General features: G+C 36.0%; 1 pseudogene; it reads left to right on the top strand.

The window, feature by feature from the left end:
- The first annotated feature begins 327 nt into the window (after positions 1-327).
- On the top strand, positions 328-442 carry LOC147999909 (U2 spliceosomal RNA; annotated as a pseudogene).
- The last annotated feature ends 6871 nt before the right edge of the window (positions 443-7313 follow it).

The raw sequence follows: 7313 nt of genomic DNA, 5'->3' as shown, positions 1-7313 counted from the left end.
TGGGTAACTAACAACCACAGCTTACTCATCACATTGCTGTGGTGATTTGTATGATTGGTTCAGAAGCAAAGTAGCTTCTCTTAGGCATATATCCCTCTGTGGTGAGAGACTGATAAAAAGCAAAAATTCTAACATTTCTGTTAGAATGATCACAAGAGACAACATGGCTCCAAATCCTGTAGATGAACACAGGCTTTCAATATATTTGGGATTAATTGGTTTTGATGATTCTAAGCACATTCTTTTTGCATAGATGTTTTGATATCTAAAGGTAACATTTTCCCAAACATATTTGCTTATTATTTTACTGCTTTTAAGTAATTTAGCATCGCTTCTCGGCCTTTTGGCTAAGATCAAGTGTAGTAATTTAGCATTATATAACTTTATGAAATAATGAGAATCAATCAACACTGTGCATTCACAGAGTAACATTGGATTTAAATGCAGTATACTTCCTCTCCATCCAAGAAACATGCCTTTACATCAAAGATAGGTATCACCTCAGGATAAAAGAATGGAAAAAGGCATCTCGAGAAAATGGACCCTAGAAACAAGTATGGACACGAACTTTAATATCTGACAACGTAAACATCAAATCAAAACTAATCAGAAGATACAGGGAAGAATATTGCGTATCCATCAAAGGAAAAAGCCACCAAGAAAGTATTGCAATGCTAAACATCTATGCACCAAGCATAGGGCACCCAGTGTTAAAAAACACTGTAACAGTTAAAAGTCATATATTGTTGCTCACACATTGAGAGTGGGAGATTTCAATAACCAACTTTTACCAAAAGACAGATCATTGAGACAGAAGTACGGTATAGAGAAATGCTGGAGCTAAATGAAGTTATAAACCAAATAGACCTAACAGATATTTACAGAACATTTCACTTAAATATATATATGTGTGTGTGTGTGTGTGTGTGTGTGTGTGTGTATATATATATATATATATATATATATATATATATATATATATTCCTCGACACCTAATAAAACTTTTCCTAAAATGGACCAGAGTTTTCCGGGGTTGGGGGTGGGGGAACCACTTTCAGCAAGTAGGAGAAAATTGAAATAACACCCTGCATTGTATCTAAACACCACAGACTAAAGCTGAATAGCACCACAACAGAAATAACAAAAAGCTTACAAACCCATAGAAACTCAACTACTCATGGAATGAACTGTAGAATCACTTGCTAGTATCAAAAACAGCGATTTATTCAACATAAAGCTGCCTGAAAATCTTCACAATGCTGTGAAAAAAGTAGTGTCTAAAAAAATGGCTTTAGAAAATCACTTCATATTCAAAATTTCCCATTATAGTTTAGTAGATTGTACAAACCCCTAAGAAAATAGACCACAAATCAAAATCTTGTTTAAATCAATTTGTAATTTGCGTTTTTGCTTGTTTTATTTTGTTTTGTTTCAGTTTGAGACTCTCTTGCTCAGCTCAGCCAATTCCAAAGTTTAGGCAAAAGAAAAGAAAATAGAACAACTGTTACTTAATTCTGGAAAGCTCTTGTTTTCTCTTTAATGGGCATTTTCTTTCTGTCTGTTTTTACTTTCTGTAGTACTCTGGTAAGACGATGACCCCAAATCTGAATGTTAATAAAGATACCTATCTCCTGTGTCATGTGTGAATCCCAACTTAGTGGTCTCAGTTTCTATTTATTTTAAATAACCCTCCTACCCTGTAGCCTTGGCTTTTGGAAAGATAGAAAACCATGCTATATTAATGTGTTCTACATGTGGAGTCAATTTCCAGTACAGTTCAAAATCATGCGGCATGGTTTGAATATGAAATGTGCTCCTTCACACATATTCTGAAGGTGTGGTCTCTAGATAATGGTACAGTTTAAAAAGACATCGGAACATTAGCAGGTGTGATCTTGTGGGTAGAAATACTTCAGAGAGTGTTGAGTCTTGTTGACAGCCCTTGGTTCAGGTCCTACTGTGCTTTCTGGACCATTTTGTTATCGATGGTATCTCTCATACTGGCGGAGGCAATCACTCTCCCTTCCTTACTGGGATGGACTATAATCCTCCTAAACCATAAGATAACAACAAATCAATCCCTTTAATTTTTTTCTGTTAGGTATTTTGTCACAGTGACTTACTTGCTTACAACAGGTAAACACTTACAGAAAATAGCTACACCTGATTCAAACGGCAATGTTGGAGTAATTTGTTTCAGAAAGTATCAATTGTGACTTTCATGCTTTTTGAAATATAAATCATACCCGGATTCTTCTTGTGTGTTTACAAACAATTTCCTGAACATCTCTAAAGGAAGGTGTTTCCCCCATTTTTTAAAAGTAGATACTAGTTAGCCAGTTACCACCAATTACCAAGCACAGGTGTTCCAAACCCTTGGCCCATCCTCCTTTTCCTCCTTTCCTCTGGTCCATCACAGGACATTTTCATTGTTTTACTTAGTGCTTAAGTATCCTGTGTGTTTTGTCTAGAAGTCATTGACCTTGCTCTGTTACCTTAAGCTTCAGCAATTTTGTGTCAGGACTTGCCCAATTATTGAGCTTCCTTTAGTCTTTTTACCAGTTAGTGCCTTTATGGTAACAGTCTTGAAATACTGACAAGAGCAATGTTCCAAGCATCTTAATTTTGTCATTTAGAGGATTTTAATGTCTAAAAAAATCTAAAACATATATTAAACATCATATTTGTATAAAAATAAAACTCAAAAGGATCCTGTAGTCAAGTTGGTTATACACAGCTGCTGCAGTGTTGACAATATTACTTAGGTAAAACATGGTCTTGTAAAGTACTGTCTCCCGTGATTGGAGTGTGTAGACTTAAGAGTAGTGAAATAAGTGTTTAATGATGTTGACAAAACTGTTCTAATTCAATTATATTTCTTTACTCGCCTACCTTTTCTTTCTTGAGAAAAACCTAAGCAATTTGATTTTTTTTGTTTTTGTTTTTCTTTCGTTTCTCGGATTTCTTTAGTCACATTCTATTCTGTAACTCCTTCTTAAAGCCTCCTCTAACCTTTGTACAGAACTATTATCTATCTGACGATTCCCAAAGGTTATAGCAATTAGAACCCAGTGTGTCTTTGCAAGTCAAATTCAAAGGTCTATTTTAATCATTATACTGCCCCTCAGATCAATAGTCTCCATTAAGATGGTCTTCTTTTTCTGCTGGCCTGCTTTGGCTTTTCTCACAGTAGATTGTGATATGAGTATTGTGAAAGCAAGCCCAATTATTTTCCTACTCTTACACATTCGATTTAGGCAGCAGAAAAATAAATTTTTTAAAACAAAGATTTTACACAGAAGGAAGTGAATTTATTATTTTAACAAAGCAATATGCCAGGGTTAATATAAGCAGCAAAAGCAAGAGAAACATAAAGAACACAATGGTGTGTATGGATTGGCAAGGATAGCGACTGAGAGCTGTAGGTATGCTATGATGTACTTGGTGTAGCAGGGATTATGACTGGAGGTGTAGTGGATGCTATGATGTGTTTAATCTGGCAGATATAGTTATGGATGTTACTAAATGAACACAGTACACTTTGATTTCTATTACTCGTTGGGTACTTAGTCTTTTATTTTCTGTTCTTCCTCCACACTGAAATATATAACAACAGCTATACATCAAAGCAAATATAGTTTAAACATAAATTCACAGGAATGTCATTGAAGCTTTTAGATAACTAAGCCAAGTTTATCTAACTATTGAGCTGTTGTTAAAGACCAACAGGCAATCACTAAGTATTAATTCTAAACCAATCCTGTCAACAAGTATTAAATGACATATTGCTAATCATATTTTAGTGCTCAAGAAGAATCAGTTACAAGTATAACTCCAAATATAACAAAAATAGGCACAAGAAGGTGGGAACAAACAAATACATTAGCACACATATTCCACGAAATTATCTGCACATAGTTTTATAGTACTCATAACTGAAATGAAGACTATTCAAAATATTTAACCTCAAAATAAAATTAATCATCATTAATGTATTTCTTAATTTAGAGTACATTTTCAACTCTAAAATGTGTAATCTAATTAAGGAATCAGATTTTTTATTTATGCAATCTCTTTTTCCCCAAAATGACCTAATTATAAGACTGTTTAATCATTGAATAGTGAGTGCCAGATTTAGTTGCCATATGTATTTCTGTTCATTATTTACCCTTAGCCTCTGAATGTGCCAGGCACACTACATACCCTCTACAAATATGATAGACTAATTGTTTTAGCACAAGAAAGTATAATTTTAAATGAATTAACAGCTCTAAATATTGATGGACATAGCAAAATCACACAACTAAGTTTATGTGATCATGACCTAAGACATGAATTTAGGGATGCACAATTTAAAATTTTATTTTTTAAAAGTTGTATTACAATTTTCATAAAAAAATCATTTTATAACCTTTACATGGAGATAGAGTTTTGATCTGTGAGTTCTCTTGCCTCCACCATGCTATGGACAGGTAGCCTGGGTCATCGGCAGTGTGCTCCTTGTGTTCACTGTTCCTCCAGGTTTCTAGAGTAGGCTTTATGACCTTTGTCCTTTCAGGACTTCCAATGGTAATGTATTTCAACTTTGTCTGTGTTAATATCTGTATGATCAGAATGAGCAGAACTGTTCTCTCTTCCACTTCCAATGAACAATCATGGGTGATGTAAGTGTATAGGCACAAAGCTTGTTACTTTGGGTATTGATGTGGATAAATACAAATGTTGATGATCCCTATCTTAAAGAAAGGTTGCAGTAAATTTTTTTTACATTGTTATGACACATCTAAAGGGACACTAATCTATAGTGTCAAAAGCAAAGATTGCAAGGATATTTGGAAAGAGTAGACAGTGTAGTGATTGGTTGTCTATGATTGAGAAAACCTATGCTTCTAATAATATTTGATTTTACTAAGTTATTGCTTGTTCGTTGCAGTCTTACTGCTGTGAAGTGATAAGATCATAAAAACAGGTTACATGGTTTGCTGGAGTCTACCGTCTTGACTTCTTCGTATAGTTTGCATATTAGCCCTCTGATGTAGAGCTGGTAAATATCTTTTCCCAATCTGTGGGTTGCTATTTTGTCCTATTGACAGTGTCCTTCGCCTTACAGAAGCTTTCCAATTTGATGAGGTCCCATTTGTTGATTGTTGATTTTAAAGCGTAAGCCATTGATGTTCTGTTCAGGAAGTTATCCCCATATCCCCAAATATTTGAGTCTCTTCCCAATTTTCTCTTCTATTAGTTTGAGTGTATCTGGTTTTATGTGGAGGTTCTTGATCCACTTGGACTTGAGCTTTGTACAAGGAAATAGCATTGGATCAATTTACATTCTTCTACATGCCGACTGCCAGTTGAACCAGCACCATTAATTGAAAATGCTGTCTTTTTCAGCTTCTTTGTCAAAGTTCAACTGAACATAGGTGTGTAAATTCATCTTTTGTTCCTCAGTTCTATTGCATTGATCTACTTACCTGTTTCTGTACCATTTTTTTCCACTATCGCTCTATAATATAGCTTGAGGTCAGGAATGATGATTCACCTAGAAATTCTATTGGTGAGAATACCTTTTTGCTACCCTGTGTTTTTGTTATTCCAACTGAATTTGAGAATTACTCTTTCTAACTCTATAAAGAATTGAGTTAGAATTTTGATGAGTAATACATTGAATCTGTAGATTGCTTTTGTTAAAATGGCCATTTTACTGTATTAATCCTGCCAATCCATTGGAGATTTTTCCATCTTCCAAGGTCTTCTTCATTTTTTTTTCAGGAATTTGAAGTTCTTGTCATACAGATCTCTCCCTTGCTTGGTTAGGGACACAACAAGATATTTATATTATTTGTGGCTATCTATTGTGAAGGGTGTTGTTTCCCTAATTTCTTTTTCTTTTCTTTTCTTTTTTTTTTGTATTTTTTCCATCTTTATTAAATTGGGCATTTCTTATTTACATTTCAAATGTTATTCCCTTTCCCGGTTTCCAGGCCAACATCCCCCTAGCCCTTCCCCCTCCCATTCTATATGGGTTTCCCCTCCCCATCATCCCCCCATTGCCACCCTCCCCCCAACAATCACGTTCACTGGGGGTCAAGCCTTGGAAGGACCAAGGGCTTCCCCTTCCACTGGTGCCCTTACTAGGCTATTCATTGCTACCTATGAATTTGGAGCCCAGGGTCAGTCCATGTCTTTGGGTAGTGGCTTAGTCCCTGGAAGCTCTGGTTGGTTGGCATTGTTGTTCATATGGGGTCTCAAGCCCCTTCAGCCAGTTCTTTCAGTCCTTTCTCTGATTCTTTCTCAGCCCTTTTATCCTTTGAATAATGGAAGGCTACTAATTTTTTTGAGTTAATTTTATATCCAGCCACCTTGCTGAAGTTATCAGCTGTAGGATCTCAGCTAGAATTTTTGGGGTTGTTTAGAGAATTTTCAACCAAGGAATCTTGAATGTCTGAGAAACACTTAAGGAAATGTTCAACATCGTTAATCATCAAAGGAATGCAAATCAAATGGACCCTGAGTTTCTACCTCACACCAGTCAGAACGGCTAAGATCAAAAACTCAGGTGACAAGAGATGCTGGCGAGAAATTGTGCAGAAAGAGGAACACTCCCCATTGTTGGTAGTACTGCAAGCTGGGAAAACCACTTTGGTAATCAGTCTTGTGGTTCCTGAGAAAATTGGAAATATTTCTACCTGAAGACTGAGATTTACTACTACTGAGCATACCTCCACAATGTTCCAACATATAACAAGGAATAACAAGGACATGTTCTCCACAATGTTCATAGCAACCTTATTTGTAATAATCAGAAGCTGGAAACAACCCAGATGTCCCTCGACAGAAGAATGGATACAGAAAATGTGGTTCATTTACACATTGGAGTACTGTTCAGCAATTATTATCAATGACTTCATAAAAATTCACAGGCAAATGGTTGGAACTAGAAAATATCATTCTGAGTAAGGTAACCCAGACACAAACATACACACATGGTATATACTCACTGATAAGTGGATATTAGCTCAAAAGCTCACAATGCCCATAATAACAACCCACAGACTGTACTGAGTTTAAAAGCAATACCAGGGTGTGGATGCTTCAGTCCTGCATTGAGGGGGCACAAGATGTTCATGGGAGGTGGAGGGAAAGAGGGACATGGGTGGGTGGGAGGAAATAAGGGGGACAGTATGAGAGAAGTTCAGAGGGTCAGGAAATAGAAAAAATTATGTAGCAGGGGAAATGAGAAACTGGGGATAGCCACTGTATTGTCCCAGACATGAGAGAAACATGAGACTCCAAGGACCCAACAGGGATAACTT

Source organism: Rattus norvegicus, chromosome 18 (assembly GCF_021556685.1).
Source record: "Rattus norvegicus strain SHRSP/BbbUtx chromosome 18, alternate assembly SHRSP_T2T, whole genome shotgun sequence".
Classification (NCBI taxonomy): domain Eukaryota; kingdom Metazoa; phylum Chordata; class Mammalia; order Rodentia; family Muridae; genus Rattus; species Rattus norvegicus.
The sequence above is the reverse complement of the archived record's forward strand: the minus strand, read 5'-3'. Positions and strand labels throughout refer to the sequence as shown.